At 42.7% G+C, this 17597-nt stretch overlaps 1 protein-coding gene across 1 annotated transcript in view; it reads right to left on the minus strand.

Moving 5' to 3' along the window:
- The window catches only part of RFTN1 (raftlin, lipid raft linker 1), a 463107-nt gene extending 457237 nt beyond the window's left edge, over nt 1–5870 (minus strand). Inside the window, exon 1 of the mRNA XM_089660005.1 lies at nt 5396–5870. The gene's annotated coding sequence lies outside the window, so the exon portion shown is untranslated. The remainder of the gene's footprint in view (nt 1–5395) is intronic.
- Between the last annotated feature and the right edge of the window lie 11727 nt (nt 5871–17597).

Here is a 17597-nt window from a genome sequence, read left to right on the forward strand (position 1 = left end):
TTAAAGTGGTTCCTCAACAACCTATTGAGAGGTGAAGTAAGTGTCACCCAGTTTTGGAAGTGTATTGGAGAACCTCCCAGACCAATCCCACAATTTAAAGTGGTTCCTCAACAACCTATTGAGAGGTGAAGTAAGTGTCTCCCAGTTTTGGAAGTGTATTGGAGAACATCACAGACCAATCCCAAAATTTAAAGCGGTGCCTCAACAACCTATTGAGAGGTGAGGTAAGTGTCTCCCAGTTTTGGGAGTGTATTGAAGAACATCACAGACCAATCCCAAAATTTAAAGCGGTGCCTCAACAACCTATTGAGAGGTGAAGGAAGTGTTCTCCAGTTTTGGGAGTGTATTGGAGAACCTCTCAGACCAATCCCACAATTTAAAGCGGTGCCTCAACAACCTATTGAGAGGTGAAGTAAGTGTCTCCCAGTTTTGGGAGTGTATTGGAGAACATCACAGACCAATCCCAAAATTTAAAGCGGTGCCTTAACAACCTATTGAGAGGTGAAGGAAGTGTTCCCCAGTTTTGGGAGTGTATTGAAGAACATCATAGACCAATCCCAAAATTTAAAGCGGTGCCTCAACAACCTATTGAGAGGTGACACCAGCTTTGAGGGAGTATTGAGGAAAATCTTCAGACCAATCCCACAATATTAAGTGGTGCCCCGACAACATACTGGGAGGTGAAGAAGTGTCCCCCAGATTTGGAGGCATATTGAGGAATATTACCAGGCATTCTCACAATTTAAAGTAGTGCCTTAACAACATAATGAGAGGTGCAGAAAGTGTCCTCAAGTTTTGGAGGCTTTTCAGAAAGCTGTACTGATTATCCCTGACAGTGCCTAGTTGTGAAATATATGAACTTCGTGGGATAGCTTTTCTTTAGAGTTTTAAACAGCATGTAAGCTCACAGAAGGATATACACAAAGGTACCTGCAGGTGCCTACACATAACTTTTTTAAGCCTCTTCTGAAGTCTTGCTCTGGCCCTCTCGTGTTACAATACTGGTCCATAATTATGATCAATGATCCCACTGACTATCACTGAGAGGTGTGGGATGCAGTGAGCCTGAATCTGAGTTTATAAAATGAAGTCAATATATATATATACAGTAACTGAGTGCTCTGGTTTTTGGGCCTTCCACTGAGTTCCCAGAAGCTGACTGTATGGCCACCTCTATGTCCACTGTCAGGTTAATTGTTGGAATGTTAGCAGAGGTTCACAGTCTCATTTGCAGCAAAATCTTTAAAGTAATGTTCATATTAAAATAATATTATGCCAACAACAGCAAGTGAAGAAGTTAAATTAAATGATTAGTGCTTTATTTCAAAATACTATTTTACAAATACACACAAAAACTCATAATAGTCTTATTTACTCAAAACTCAACCAGTCTGGTTATCAAAACTGCGAAAAGACCTACACAAGCAGTCACATTCTGTAGTCAATGAACCCAACTTCCTAAATGACAAATGACTTCACAGATTTCGTATTTTTGTCACTGTATGATGAACTCTATACCAATAATATTAATGTGGTCTGAGCTAAACCAAAGCATGCATATTGTCTTTAACATATGGCACAGATATGAACTTGCTTAATAAGGCTCAAAGTGGAATATCTCTTAGCAGCCAATCACAGATCCGCTTTTATAATCCTGCCTATTTTTAGCTGCAGAATGCTTACTTCTGATTGGTTTTTAGAAATATTGATCCTTGCATTCTTTAGTAAAATTAACTCAACAGTGTTTCAGATGGCTTAATGACGATTTAGGCAATAAACTGAATCCCCCCCACATCCAGTGAAAATCATTAATAACCGAACTAGTAATTAATTGGCTCCTGTCTAAATATGCCCTAGTACAGATCTGTGTATTTATGTGAGATACAGACCTTTAATTTTAATCTCCTTGATGTGAATGTACAGTATGTACAGTGCTGCATAAATTGCCAGTGCTATAAAAATACCTGTAATAATTAAATGAATATCAATAATAATAATGTGGTATGTGCTAATCCAAGTATGCTAATTCATAATATCTTTACAGATATGGACTTCCCTAAAAAGTGTCATATCCCTTGGCAACCAATTACAGACCAGCTTTCATCAATCTGCCCATTGTTAGTTGCAGAATGTTGACTTCCGATTGGTTTTATTAATGTTGCGATCTGTATTCTTTAAAAAAGGTAGCTCAGCAGTGTTTCAGTTGATGTAATGAAAAGCTAGGTAATAAACAGACTTTCCCCACATCCAGTACAAATCACCTATAACTAGAGCACCAGTCACATAATAATGATGTGACACTCAATACAACTGAACAGTGTGCAGGAAAAGTTGTTAATGAAGCATGTGTCCCCAGCTGCTGCAAGTGCCGGAAGGATCAGCTGTAAAACCTTCCACAGTACACTAATCCAGAGATTCATTACAATGCATTGATGGAACAGTAAAACTACAAGGTTACCATTTCATCCAGCACAGTCTGTAGCAGCGCCTTGGACTGGGGTTCAGTGAAAGAGCAAGTGGAAGTTGACTCTGTGCAGGTTGGACTGGTGCACTGATGATTACCCTGTGCATTATATCAGTGCCCCCCCCCCCCTCCAGTACAGTATACTGTTGTGGATGACCTCCTATGCAGTGTACTGGTGACCCCCCTTGAGGTGTACTGGTGACCCATCTTAGCAGTCTCTTGGTGACCCCCCCTGTGCAGTGTACTGGTGTTCCCCCCAGCTGTCTATTGGTTTGCCCCCCCCCCCCAAGTGTAGTGTATGGATGATACCCCTGAGCAGTCTATTGCAGTCTCCCCTGTGCAATGCACTGGTGATTGCCCTGAGCAGTGAACTGATTACCCCCCTGTACAGTGTACTGGTGATCCCCAAGAAGTCTATTGATTATCCCCCTGTGCAGACTACTGTTGATCCCCTGAGCAATCTATTGATGTCCCTCCTGTACAATGTACTGGTGTTTGCCCTACATAGTCTATTGATGAACCCTGTGCGGTGTACCAGTGATCTCCTGAGCAGTCTATTGCTGACCCCCCTCTGCAGAGTACTGGTGATCTCCTGATCAGTATCGGTATTGGTGACCCCCCCTGTGTAGTGTGTGGATGATACCCCTGAGCAGTCTATTGATGCCCTCCCCCCCCCCCCCCGTGCAATTCCCTGAGCAGTGTATTGATTAATCCCCATCACAGTGTACTAGTGATTCCCTAAGCAGTCTATTGATGACCCCCCCACCCCCCTGCAGATTACTGGTGATCCTCTGTGCAGTCTATTGAAGTCCCCCTTGGGCAGTGTACTGGCATTAGCCCTGACCAATCTATTGATACCCCCCCTTCCTCCTGAAGAGTACTGGTGATTGCCCTAAGTAATCTATTGATGATCCCTGTGCAGTGTACCAGTGATCCTCGGAGCAGTCTATTGATGACCTTCCTTTGCAGAGTACTGGTGATTGCCCTAAGCAGTCTACTGATGACCTCCCCATACAGTGTACTGATGATCCCCCTGTGAGTGCCTTGATCACCCTATGCGGAGTACTGGTGATTGCCCTGAGCAGTCTACTGATGACCCCCCTGTGCAGAGTAGTGATGAACCCCCCCCTGCAGTCTATTGATGACCCCCCTGAAGTGTACTGATCTCCCCCCTGCAGTGTACTGATGACCCCCTTGTGAGTGCCTTGATCACCCTATGCGGAGTACTGGTGATTGCCCTGAGCAGTCTACTGATGACCCCCCTGTGCAGAGTAGTGATGAACCCCCCCCTGCAGTCTATTGATGACCCCCCTGAAGTGTACTGATCTCCCCCCTGCAGTGTACTGATGACCCCCTTGTGAGTGCCTTGATCACCCTATGCGGAGTACTGGTGATTGCCCTGAGCAGTCTATTGATGACCCCCCTGTGCAGAGTACTGATGACCCCCCCACCTGCAGTCTATTAATGACCCCCCCTGCAGTGTACTTATCTCCTCCCTGCAGTGTACTGATGACACCCCTGAGCAGTCTATTGATGACCCCCCTGTGCAGAGTACTGATGACTCCGGAGCAGTCTATTGTGTGGAGTACTGGTGATTGCCCTAAACAGTCTATTGATGAACCCCCCCCCCCTCCTGTGCAGAGTACTGATGACCCCTCTGTGCAATGTACTAATGATGACCACCATGCAGTGTACTTATCTCCTCTCTGCAGTGTACTGCTGACCCCCCTGTGCAGAGTAGTTGTGATTGCCCTAAGCAGTGTATTGGTGACCCCCCTCCTGAGCAGTCTATTGGTGACCCCCCTCCTGTGCAGTCTATTGGTGACCCCCAGCAGTGTATTGGTAACCTCCCTCCTGTGCAGTCTATTGGTGACCCCCCTCCTGTGAAGTTCATTGATAACCCCCCTCCTGTGCAGTCTATTGATGACCCCCCTCCTGTGCAGTCCATTGATGACCCCTCCTGTGCAGTCCATTGACGACCCCCCTGTAGTGCACAGCTGACCCCCCTCCTGTGCAGTCCATTGACGACCCCCCTGTAGTGTACAGCTGACCCCCCTCCTGTGCAGTCCATTGATAAACCCCCTCCTGTGCAGTCCATTGATGACCCCCTCCTGTGCAGTCCAATGATAACCCCCCTCCTGTGCAGTCCATTGATGACCCCCTGTAGTGTACAGCTGCCCCCCTCTTGTGCAGTCCATTGATGACCCCCCTGTAGTGTACAGCTGCCCCCTTCTTGTGCAGTCCATTGATGACCTCCCTGTAGTGTACAGCTGCCCCCCTCTTGTGCAGTCCAATGATAACCCCCCTCCTGTGCAGTCCATTGATGACCCCCCTGTAGTGTACAGCTGCCCCCCTCTTGTGCAGTCCAATGATAACCCCCCTCCTGTGCAGTCCATTGATGACCCCCCTGTAGTGTACAGCTGACCCCCCTCCTGTGCAGTGCATTGATGACCCCCCTGTAGTGTACAGCTGACCCCCCTCCTGTGCAGTGCATTGATGACCCCCCTGTAGTGTACAGCTGACCCCCCTCCTGTGCAGTCCATTGATGACCCCCCTGTAGTGTACAGCTGCCCCCCCTCCTGTGCAGTCCATTGATGACCCCCTCCTGTGCAGTCCAATGATAACCCCCCTCCTGTGCAGTCCATTGATGACCCCCCTGTAGTGTACAGATGACCCCCCTCCTGTGCAGTCCAATGATAACCCCCCTGCTGTGCAGTCCATTGATGACCCCCCTGTAGTGTACAGCTGACCCCCCTCCTGTGCAGTCCATTGATGACCCCCCTGTAGTGTACAGCTGACCCCCCTCCTGTGCAGTCCATTGATGACCCCCCTGTAGTGTACAGCTGACCCCCCTCCTGTGCAGTCCATTGATGACCCCCCTGTAGTGTACAGCTGCCCCCCTGTGCAGAGCAGTGCGTTGCTGAGGATTACCTGTAGTTCCGTGTCGGTGTCCCGGCGATCAGATGTCAGTGTCTCCTCTCAGCAGCCGGCAGGCTCGGTGTACATAGCAGGCAGCGCAGCAGTAAACTTTTCAGGCTGGCTGAGCAGCTTTGCAGGCTGGCAGGTGACAAGGACAAGTCGGTGTCAGCGGTGATCCGAGTCCCCAGAGGTCGGGGCCAGGCTGTGCTGTGCTGTGCTGTGTCTGCACTTCCTCTGGGGCTGAAGTCATGAACAAAATATGTTGCTTTGCATGTCAGTGCAACCACATCCTCAGCGCTGGCTTCCCGGGTCTCTGCTACTCCGGAGAGGTGCACAGCCGCCCGGACACTTCACTTCTTCATCAATGGATCAGAGATCGCGGAGAGGAGCCAACTTGGAGCAGCTGAGAGCAGGAGGATGAAGGATCGCTCTGATGTGATGTGTACAGAACATTTCCCACAGCCCGAGCCTCCCTCTCCTCTCCTCTCCTACAGGAAATCCTCATCCCCTCTACTCTGGCGCCCCCTCCCTCTCTGATCCTTCATCTCCACTCATCTCCAGTCTGGGGACATCATCCTCTCCATGGGATACATCGCTCCTGTCTCTGTTGGCGACACCTTCTCTGATCACCAGTCATCCCACACATTACAATCCCCGAGAATCTGACATTACAATCACCTTTAGATTTGACAAAACTCGGGTTATTGCTTGTCCTCCTATGGGACATCAAACATTAAAAAGAATATAATAAAACACAACGAAGACATTGAGCTGGAGAGATCATTTGGCCGCGGACGTTTAATATTGGGTTTAAATATAGTTAAATAACTTGTCAATCAATATTTAAATAATAAAATATCCTATAGCCAGCCTAGTCACCACCACTCAGGCTGCATAATACATCTAAAAGAACTGAAATCATTTCCCAATAATCACATTAACAATAAAGCCACATAACTGGAACAAATGCATTTAAATCAACGCAAACTGCCCCCCTTTGATTAGCAAAAGTGACATCACATAATAATGGCCACGACTGAAAAGGGGCGGGAGGGAGGGGGCACCACAGCTCTGCCTTCTGAGGCGAATGAGCTCCGCTAGAATGGAACCCGTTTAACCACGTGCCGAGCACATTTACCCCCTTCCTACCCAGGCCAATTCTCAGCTTTCAGCACTCTCATATTTTGAATGACAGTTGCGTTGTCATGCAATATTGTACCCAAACTAAATTTTTATTTATTTTTTTAAATAGAGCTTTCTTTTGGTGGTATATAATCACCTCTGGGGGTTTTTATTTTTTGCTGAACAAACACAAAAAAGTTTTTCTTAGTTTCTGTTATAAAGTTTTGTAAGTAACGTTTCTCCTTCACTGATGGGCACTGATTGTCTGCACTGATTCAACTGATGTCACTGATTCAACTGATGGTCACTGATTGCCAGCACACATGGGCACTGATGGACACTATTGGCTGCACTGATGGGGCTACACTGATCCCCAGGACACTGATGATCAATGCCCTGATTATCAGTGTAGATGTCCCCCTGCAAAATGCCAATCACCGGCTCTCCTCTCCTCACACGCTGTCAGCATGAGGAGAGGACTGCCGATAACTGGCATTTCCTATTTACCCGGTGATCAGCTGTGATTCATCTTTTTTTTGGGTGGTATTTAATCCCCACTGGGGTTTTTATTTTTTGCTAAACAAACGAAAAAAGACAAAAAATTTTAAAAAAAATGTCTTCATTTCTGTCATAAAGTTTTGTAATTAAGTAATTTCTCTCCTTCACTGATGGGCACTGATAGGCTGCACTGATGTGCACTGAGGAGGAGTCACTGATGGGCACTGTTAGGTGGCACTGATGGGCGGTACTGATAGGTGGCACTGATTCAACTGATGGGCACTGATTCAACTGATGGGCACTTATTGCCAGCACTCATGGGCTCTATTGGCTGCACTGATGGGGCTACACTGATCACCAGGACACTGATGATTAGTGTAGATTTCCCCCTGCGAAATACCGCTCATCAGCTCTCTTCTCCTCACACGCTGTCAGCACGTGAGGAGAGGACTGCCAAAAACCGGCATTGCCTATTTACTCTGTGATCAGCTGTGATTGGATACAGCTGGTCACATGGTAAAAGTGGCTGTGATTGGCCCGAGTCATGTGATCAGCTGTGACCACGCATGTGGGGTATGGTTCTGGGAGGATGTCCATGGATGCCCTCCCAGAACTAACCAACTACGCTGTAGCCGTCTTTTGGCTATAGTGCGGACGGGAACTAGTTAAATAGCCCTAAGTAGGATTCTAGAATTTTCTAAAAGGTCATGTGACCTCAGCAGAGGTCCCCTGACCCCTATATAAAGCATATCCTTGATCCCGTGGACTTGATAACTGCCTCACCTACCGCAGTCTCATGATGAAAAGGAGGGGCTAGAAACCCTTTCCCCATTCTCCTGTCATTACAATCAGATTGTAATGTGTGTGGTGAGCTCTAGATCTACCAAAAATATTAATTTAGGTAGGCCATCATATTATATAGTTTTTGTAAATCTAAAGTTGACTGTACAAGGATTGTATAGTCAGATTGTAACATGTATGGTGACACTCAGCCCTCATGCACACTGGACGTTTTGATAACACTAGTAATATTAGCTGTGTAAAGTCACATTAAAAATGTGAGTTTTTCAGGTTTTTTTTGTGTTTTTGCATTAGCGTTTTGTGGTGCTTCGCCGCGATTAGCGGCGTTTTCCCGTGTTTGTCCACATTTGCGGTTTTTAGTGGTTTTAAGCGTTTTTTTAGACCAAAAAATATTTTTTTGTGGTAAAAAAAAGTCCAAAAATACCGGTTTGCAGCGTTTTACAGCTAAACAACTGCTCTAAAAAACCCGCTAGTCCTGGGTTTTTTTCCAGCCAAAAAACGTTGATTACAGTCTGTGTGTGCATGGACACATATGATAACATGCCGGGGGGTTTACTGGCTGTAGGAAAAAACGTCAAAAGCCAAAAACAGCAGCTGTAAAATGTCCAGTGTGCAGGGCTTACGTTGATGAAAGTGATGTTTTATGTGAAATAACAACATAGAGACAACATAGATATGAGACAATATCCACCACACTCCAAACTTAGCTCTTCTTACTGTTATTTATTGCCAGAAAGGTGACTGCATACAACACGTCTCCACCTGAAAACCAATCTTCCTTGATCTGTTTCATCACTCCTGGATTGCTCACAAGGATAGGGGGGGACCATAACATGATTTCATTTATTGTTAGATGTAAACAGCAAGCACATATGGAAAAAATAAAAATGCTCAATTTTAAGAGAACTAATTTTCCAAGGCTTAGAGCTGCTCTCCAAGTCTTAGACTGGGAGGGAATATTGGCATTGATGAACACAACACAGAAATGGGAGTTCTTCAAAAAGACTGTATGTGAACACACTGCAAAATATATTCCCATGGGCAACAAGTTTAAAAGGCTAAAAATCAAACCTATGTGGCTTACAGCCAAAGTTAAAAAAGCTATAGATAATAAGAAAAGAGCTTTTATTAAATATAAAAATGAAGGAATGCTATCATCGTTTAAACATTACAAAGAATATAACAGAATATGCAAAAAGGAAATAAAGGCTGCAAAATTAAAAATGAACGACAGATTGCAAAAGTTAGCAGGACCAACCCCAAACAATTCTTAAAATATATTAATAGTAAAAAGGTCCGGTCTGAGCATGTAGGCCTTTTACAAAATAAACTAGAGTGGTTGACTGGGGACAAAGAGAAGGCAAATTTATTAAATACCTTCTTCAGCTCTGTGTATACAAAGGAGCATGGGGGAGCTATTGTCCATAATGGGCATGGTATTGACACAGCTCCAGATGGTCCACATTGGCTCACAACTGATATGATCCAGAAATATTTACACAGTATAAAGGTGAATAAAGCACCTGGACTGGATTGCATACACTCACGGATCCTTAAAGAATTGAGCTCTGTCATTTCAAAGCCATTGTTTCTAATTTTTAGGAACTCTTTAATGACTGGCATAGTACCACTGGATTGGTGTAAAGCCAATGTGGTGCCAATATTTAAAAAGGGGTCAAAATCTTTACCAAGTAATTATAGACCTGTTAGTTTAACTTCTATAGTTGGGAAGATACTGGAGAGATTAATAAAAGACCACATAGATGAGTTCTTGCTGGAAAAAAATATTTTAAGCAACAGACAGCATGGATTCATGAAAGACAGAAGTTGTCAAACAAATCTGATTTCTTTTTATGAGGGGGTGAGCAAAACCTTGGACAGAGGGGTGGCGGTGGACGTGGTTTACTTGGATTTTACAAAAGTGTTTGACACAGTTCCCCACACACGGCTAATGTGTAAGGTAAAGTCTACAGGCTTGGAAAAATCCATATGTAAATGGATAGAAAACTGGCTAAAAGATCGTATTCAGAGAGTAGTGGTTAATGATTCATACTCTGAATGGTCTAGGGTCATCAGTGGTGTACCCCAAGGTTCAGTGTTGGGACCCTTACTTTTTAATATATTTATAAACAATATAGGGTCTGGGATTAAAAATCCTATTTCAGTCTTTGCAGATGACACCAAGCTGTGCAGTGGAATAAAAGTCCTTACAGGATGTCTTCAATTTACAAGCCGATCTCAATGCACCGTTTAATTGGGCAACTGTGTGGGAAATTAAGTTTAATGTTGATAAATGTAAGGTTATGTACTTGGGGGCTAAGAATATGGATGCATCATACATACTAGGGGGGAGTACAACTGGGGGAGTCAATGGTGGAGAAGGATCTGGGAGTTCTGGTAGATCACAAGCTTAATAATGGCATGCAATGCCAAGCTGTGGTTTCTAAAGCGAGCAAAATCATCTCTTGTATTAAAAGAGGTATAGACTCCAGAGAGAGAGAGATATCATATTACCCCTGTACAAATCATTAGTAATACCTCATCTGAAATATGCAGTTCAGTTTTGGGCACCAATTCACAAAAAGAACATTGGGGAACTGGAGAAAGTACAGAGAAGGGCAACCAAACTGATACGAAGCATGGAGGAGCTCAGCTGTGAGGAAAGATTAGGGGAACTGAATTCTCTCTTGAAAAGAGGAGATTAAGGGGGGATATGATCAACATGTATAAATACATTATTAGTTCATATAGTGAACTTGGTGTAGAGCTATTCACCCTGAGGTCATCATAGAGGACAAGGGGGCACTCTTTACGTCTGGAGGAAAATGTGAAAATGTGGAATAGACTCCCTCAAGAGTTGGTTCTGGCCAGCTCAGTGGATTGCTTTAAAAAAGGCCTGGATTATTCCCAAAATACACAGAATATAACTGGAAATTACATTTATAGGTAAAGTTAATCCAGGGAATATCCGATTGCCTCTCGGGGGATCAGGAAGGAATTTTTTTCACTGCAGAAGCAAATTGGATCATGCTTTGCTGGCTTTGCTGGTTTTTTGACTTTCTCTGGATCAACTGTGGGTATAGGATTATAACTTTTTTTTTTAATGGTTGAACTGGATGGACTTTTGTCTTTTTTCAGCCAGACTAACTATGTAACTATGTATGGAAGGGGGAATCCATTCATTTTAAATCAGTCAGCACACTGACGATCCATCTGTGGCCAGCCTTACAAAGTAAAAGTAGAAGATTAGAAGGTACCAATTTTTATACAACATACAGAAAAAACGTTCACCCCAATGGCAGAAATATTAAAGTGCAAGCTAATAGCTGAGCAGGAAACACTTCTGCTATAGCTCTACTGTTTAGAATCAAACTAATATGTGGTCACACATGTTCCAAGCACCTATTATATAGGTGGACCTTGACTGATAGTTCAGGCCCTTCTACAAGACATTGAAGAGAAAGACGAAAAAAGTCAAGTTGTAGGGTGTAACCAGAGAAAAAGAATAAAAGAATGGAGGAAGTAAGAGCATTGGGGAGGGGAGAGGAAGGAGCAAGGTAGTCCAGACCATCATCACCCTCAAAACTGCATCCATCTTGTCTAGGTGGACATTAAATCCCAACTCTGGGCAGAAAATGCATCCTATGCAGTGGGGCTATGCCTGCAGGACAAGGGTTAATTGCTCCTTTTATCTAGGGGAGAGGAGAAACGTTTTACTTGATTCTCCGCTACCCCAGCAGGCAGCGTTCTGCCATATTGTGGAAATGGACTGTTCCTCGATATTCTGATTTCCAGAGCAGGGCTATAGATCCTGCTGTGGTCTTGATGATATCAGGACCCTAGATCACTAGAGTGCAGGGGTGAAGCTTGGGGACCAAGGAGTGGAGTAAAGGGCAAGTATATATTTTTTTTATTGTTTTTGTACACATAAACAAGTAATAAACCCTTGCAATGCGCGCACAGCACCACTGCAAGGGATAACTTCGTATTTGCCTGAAGTTGGGCCTTAAATGCTCCAAAAAGAATCATCAAAATCACCTGGGAAATCATGTGCGATACAAGGGGGCCAAACGTTTTTCAACGTCTTGACTTTATCAGGATGAACATCTGGCAATTTCTCTTTCACTAAATACCATGCCATTTTTGTTTAATTGTTCACTGCTTACCAGACCTTTTTCCACATTTTTTAAAGTGTGGACCACTTATAAAAAAATGTAGAGGTGTTATTTATTGCAACCAATATCTTTCCAACAGCCATTACAAAATGAAAAGCAAGAATACAGTTGCTTTAAGTAGTCTTCACATTTTCACTCCTCAGACTCTCATCGCTCAGCCCATGGATGCTTTAAGCTACATAATAATTACCCAAAAGAATTTGTGGTGATTGCGGCAATATCACAACTCACAGATCTGTTTATTCTAGGGTGATACGGCCGTTTGCAAGAATGTATAAGAGGAAGTGCTGTATATTCTCACAAGATCATGGTATTGTTCAATTGTGGGAGTCACATTGTCCAACTTCTCCCAAATTTCCATGAACTGTTTACAGTATTTCACCACAATATGTGAGAAAAACATAGGGACAGTTCAGTGGTTCTTACCTTTATTTATTTCTGTTTATTTCTTGTATTTCCTATACTTTCTTATTTAGCACTATGTTTGACTTAAGAATTGTCAGATTTTTATTCTCCAGTATTTTCCAGAAACTTGAATTAGCAGGTAACTTCTGTTGTAGCAGAAACTAGGCCACTGTCTTGTGCAGTGAAAAAAAAGGTAAGTTTATTACCAGTTATTATTGATTAAAACCTAAATCTAGGATTTAGATAAAAATCTACCCTTTCAGTGGGACCCCCTTTTTCCTTGCTCTGGAATGGTCCCTCTTGTAGTGCAGCCAGTCCAGCAAAGCCTCTAAGGCATTCCTGGACACAGCCACACCTGTGCCTCCTTCCATGTTCAATGCAGGCTTAAAGTGGTTCTAAACTCAGAACGTTTTTGTTTAGACACTTAATCTACCCACTCCCATATTGAAACACTTACCTGGCTGAGTCACCAATCCATTGCTGCAGCACCACTCTCCTCTCTTCATGGTCTCACAGGAGACACCGGGAGCAGCAGGTGTCATAGGCTCCTGCTGCTGTCAGTCAAACTCATAAGAGCGGAGAGCGATGGTGTGGCCTACCGGCATGGTGTGTGTCTATGGACGCACACAGCTTGACTCGGAAGCATGCCCGCAGGGGTGCCTTCTTAGTACCTGGCTTGCTGAGGTGCCACTTGGAGGAAGAAGCTGACAGTACTGACGAGGACCGAAAAAAGAGGCGGTAGCAGACCGCTCTGTGCAATATTGTTGCTCAGAGCAGGTAAGTATAACATCTTTTTTATTTTAATAGAAAAAAATTACCTTTAGCCACTTCAGCCCCAGATGGTTTTCCCCCCTTCCTCACCAGGCCATTTTTGCTAGTTGTTACTGTGCTATTTCCACTGGTAATTGCGTCGTCATGCAACACTGTACCCAAACAAAATTTATGTAATTTTTTTCACACAAATGGAGCTTTCTTTTGGTGGTATTTGATCACCACTGGGGTTTTTTAATTTTTTGGGATATAAACAAAAATAAAAACCACGAAAATTAAAAAAAAAACGATTGTTCCTACTTTCTGTTATAAAAAAATATCCTATAAACTCAAATTTAGTCATAAATTCAAAATGTATTCTACTACATGTCTATAGTAAAACAAATATGTGTATATTAATTGGTTTGTGTGAAAGCTATAGCATCTACAAACTATGATAGATATACTGAAATTTACTCAGCTTTTACTTTCTGACTACTTATCACATTTCTGCTAAAATGCCAGGGCAGTACAAAAAAACCCCAAATGACCCCTTTTTGGAAAGTAGACTCCACAAGGAATTTTCTGAGAGGCATTTTGGAGTCCATGGAGGATTTTATTTTTTGCCACACATTTTTGGAAAATGACGAAAAACTTTATTTGTTTACACAAAGTTGTCAATTAAATGATACATTGCTCACACATGCCATGGGTATATGTGGAATTACACCCCAAAACACATTCTGCTACATCTCCTGAGTATAGTAATACCACATGTGAGAGACTCTTTGGCAGCCACATACAATACAGGCCCCCAAAATTCAATGACCACTTTTAGGCTTTCAAAGGGCATTTTTCCTCATGTCACTTCTTCATGACCTATCACAGTTTCGGAGGCCCTAAAATTCCAGGATAGTACAAACACTCCCCCAAATGACCCCTTTTTGAAAAGCAGACACCCCAAGGAATTTGATAAGAGGCATGATTAGTATTTTGAGCAGATATAATTTTTTGTCACACAGTTTTGTAAAATAAAAAATACATTTTCGTTTTCTTTCTTCATTTTCCAAAACCTTGTGGCAACAAAAGAGATTTACAAAATACTCACCATGCCCCTTAGCAAATACCTTGGAATGTCCACTTTCCAAAAAGAGGTAATTTGGGGGGTTGCTTCTACTATCCAGGCATGTCAAGTGTTTGAGCGTTAATTAATTTAATTGGCCAGAATAGTAATTTATTCTGGTCATGGAAATAAAGGAACGCTCCAAAACTAAGCGTTCCAAGCGTTTAGGTGCTTTTAAATGCATTTACATGTGTTTAGACTAGTCGGGCATTCTTTCTCCTCTCCTAAACACAATTTTGTTGTCTTCAGATTTCTGCCTCTAAACACCTCTGCCTCTAAGTGCCTGGAAATGCCTATGTGTGCATAGACACATAGGCTAACATAAGAGGGGGCGATTATGGGCAGAAAAAAAAACAAAATGCAAATTGCCAGCGACCCTTGATGACGTCAATTGTGTCGAAAAACGTTAGGTGGGAGGTAGGGCAGACATCAGCGCGCATGTGAACATGCCCGTGGCCATCTTGAAAGTGGGCACACGTGGATTTTTGCCATTGATACAACTTTGTATCCTCTCACAGATAAGTGCAATACTTTGATTTTAATAAACTTTGCTAAGGATTTTACACTATGGGAAGCTCTTTTGTTCTATGCATACGCCCATTACACTTTCAACATCGATGATCCATGTGGAGTGTGGGAACATTACTTGATTTGTGTTTGGAGGAGGTTGAAGTGATTGCCATTTGATCGTATACATGCCTTATTTGACCATTCTATAAGATGATGGTCAAATATATCTGGTAAGCCTCTCTTGACCACTGAGTGGAGTGACACGTGTTGCACTTGAATGTGTTTGATCACCTTTGCATGGACCATCTATGATTGCACCTAAGGACATTTCACACTGAGTGGGATGATAAAGGCTACACCTGGATGTACTAAATTATCCGAGCGATTGAAGATCCTTATCACATTCAAAGACTTTTCACTATGTTCTCTTGCACTAGGACTTAATCATTTATATCATAGTGTTTTCTTTGCTCTTTTAATTTTTACAGTTATATCGTTATTATTCACGTTGTGAGCGCTGCACTTTTTTTATATCTATTTGCTTTGTATTCTTTGTATCAGAATATAGTGCTGGCAGCTTTTGTTCATTTGAACCAGTGCAGATTCTGTTGCTATTTCACATCATAAAGTAGATACCTTTAATATTAAAGGACTTATTGGAATCTGGAAGCTCCCTTTAACAAAGAGGACCTCAGATCCTGCCCCTCCATGTGAATGCATATGGGGTATATGGTACCATTACTCATTCACACACAAAAAAAGTGTAGTGTAAAAAATGACAGAAGACAGTCTTTGACAAGTCCTTTATTAAAAACGAAAATAAAAAATGGTCCCCCAAAGTAGATCCGACATCAATCACGATGCTCGCCTCCATCGAGAGTGGATGAAATTCTGGTTGGTGTTAGATTCTCGATGCATTTCACAGATATAATAACACCGTTATTTTAATAAAAAGTTAGACATTTACACTGTATATATAGTATCTTGTAATCAGGTGTTCGCTTTCACTTTTATAACCTGTCCATCATAAGACAACACTCATACAATATCCTAACAGTGTGAAAAAGTGGAATTCATCTATCTTCATAGATTTCTTGGGGGAGATTGTTGATAAATATGTCTGTCCCAAGTGGAGGAACTTTTCCAACCCAGTCTGCAGGAAGGTCCCATATTTCCTCTGAGCATTAATCTGTACAAGATTAATATTACACCTTTCCATCCACTCTAGAAAGGAATCTGGATTGTCTTTATGCAGAGTGTTCATCAAGTTGTTGTCCATCATTAGAGAAAGATCTGCTCTCCATGGGCCGTAATCAGTGGGTAGTCCCCTCAAAAAGTTCCTGTCCCAGCTGGGTCTGTCACAGTTCCATCACAGAGCTATACAATCCTTGGTACGTGATGATTATGTAACAAGCACTGATATATTATTTGTAGCAATGGTTGTGAAAGGGTGGTTTATGCCATGTAAGGAAGTGGTTATAATCACATCTACTGTCAATTGAGATGGAGGGGTCTGTACTTTTTTTTTTTTAACTTTGTCCTTTCCAACTTATTGTAGGTGTATTCATACTATTTGATACTTTAACATTCCCCACTATACAATTTTATTTGTGTCTGTCTAATCAATTGGGATGTGGTATCAGTATTAGTTGGACTAATCTTTCATCTTACAATTACTAGTAAGGCCTCATGCACACTGGATATTTGTACAGCTGCTTCTAGGGGCGCCAGGTGTTTTTTTTTTAATTCCTCTAAACTCCTCTGCATGTTGTCCTCTGTGTCCATGTACACATAGGGTTTTAGCAGCAATTTGTGGCAGGAGAGTTTAGTGGCAAAAAAAACCAAACAAACAAACATTGCCAGGGCATCTTGGAGTATTGGCGTTTTGGCTGAAAAAAAGTGTGCAAATGCGCCTAAATGCTAGGCTTGATTAGCACTTGAACGTTAATTTATTTAAATGGCCAGAATATATTATTTATTCTGGCCAATTAAAAATAATTAACCTCAAATGGTTGACGTGGGTAAACGCGGTAGACACTTTTACAAGCGCAAAGTGTTTTTTGGCCAAAACACTACTTGCTTCTAGGGGAGTTAAAATGAAATGTCAGTGTGCATGAGGGCTAAAAAAAACAGTGAATAATTTGCCTCCCCACCTGATCATGAACAATCTATAGGGAATGGGATACCACACAATACTATTCTCTTAACCCAACAGTCCTGCAACACACAAGAACGCACGTCCCATCCTGATAATATGGTCGATAATCCTGCACTGAATACAGAGTAGGTAAGATGATGTCGGAATAGATAGGCAGCATAAAGAACAGTTGCAGCAGGCTAGTTGTTACATCCAGAACCAGTGGGTTCTGTTGAGACTGGTGTACTATCCCCTTATAAAAATGAGCAATACATTATCTGAGTTTTTAAACCCAGTGTTGGGCTTGAAACTGTTACTAAACCCCGGACCCTGCATTCACTATATCTGGTCTCCCACAGTACACAAAACATGGAAGTGCAATTATTTTAGTAAATATAAACTGCTAAATACCTTTTCTCATCAGTAGTTAGAGGAGTCTTGTGACTTCAGCAGAGCACTGGTTCAAGGTTGTAGGAGGAGTTTTCTTTCTGCTCTAGGAGGATGCAAAACCCCTGTCCTCTGTCTGGACAGTGCTGATTGGCCCTGTGCTGATCACATCCACTCTCCCAAGAAAGAAAAAAAAAACCTCTCTAGCATTACACACCAAACTGAGCATGTGCATGTGGCTATGAGTTCAGTCGGTCTTATCAGCGTGGACATTTGAACAAGAGGAGGGGCAGAGAAGTCAGTATC

The sequence above is a fragment of the Staurois parvus genome, unplaced genomic scaffold (assembly GCF_062004578.1).
Source record: "Staurois parvus isolate SC_StPar_1 unplaced genomic scaffold, SC_StPar_1.0 ptg001194l, whole genome shotgun sequence".
NCBI classification, from domain to species: domain Eukaryota; kingdom Metazoa; phylum Chordata; class Amphibia; order Anura; family Ranidae; genus Staurois; species Staurois parvus.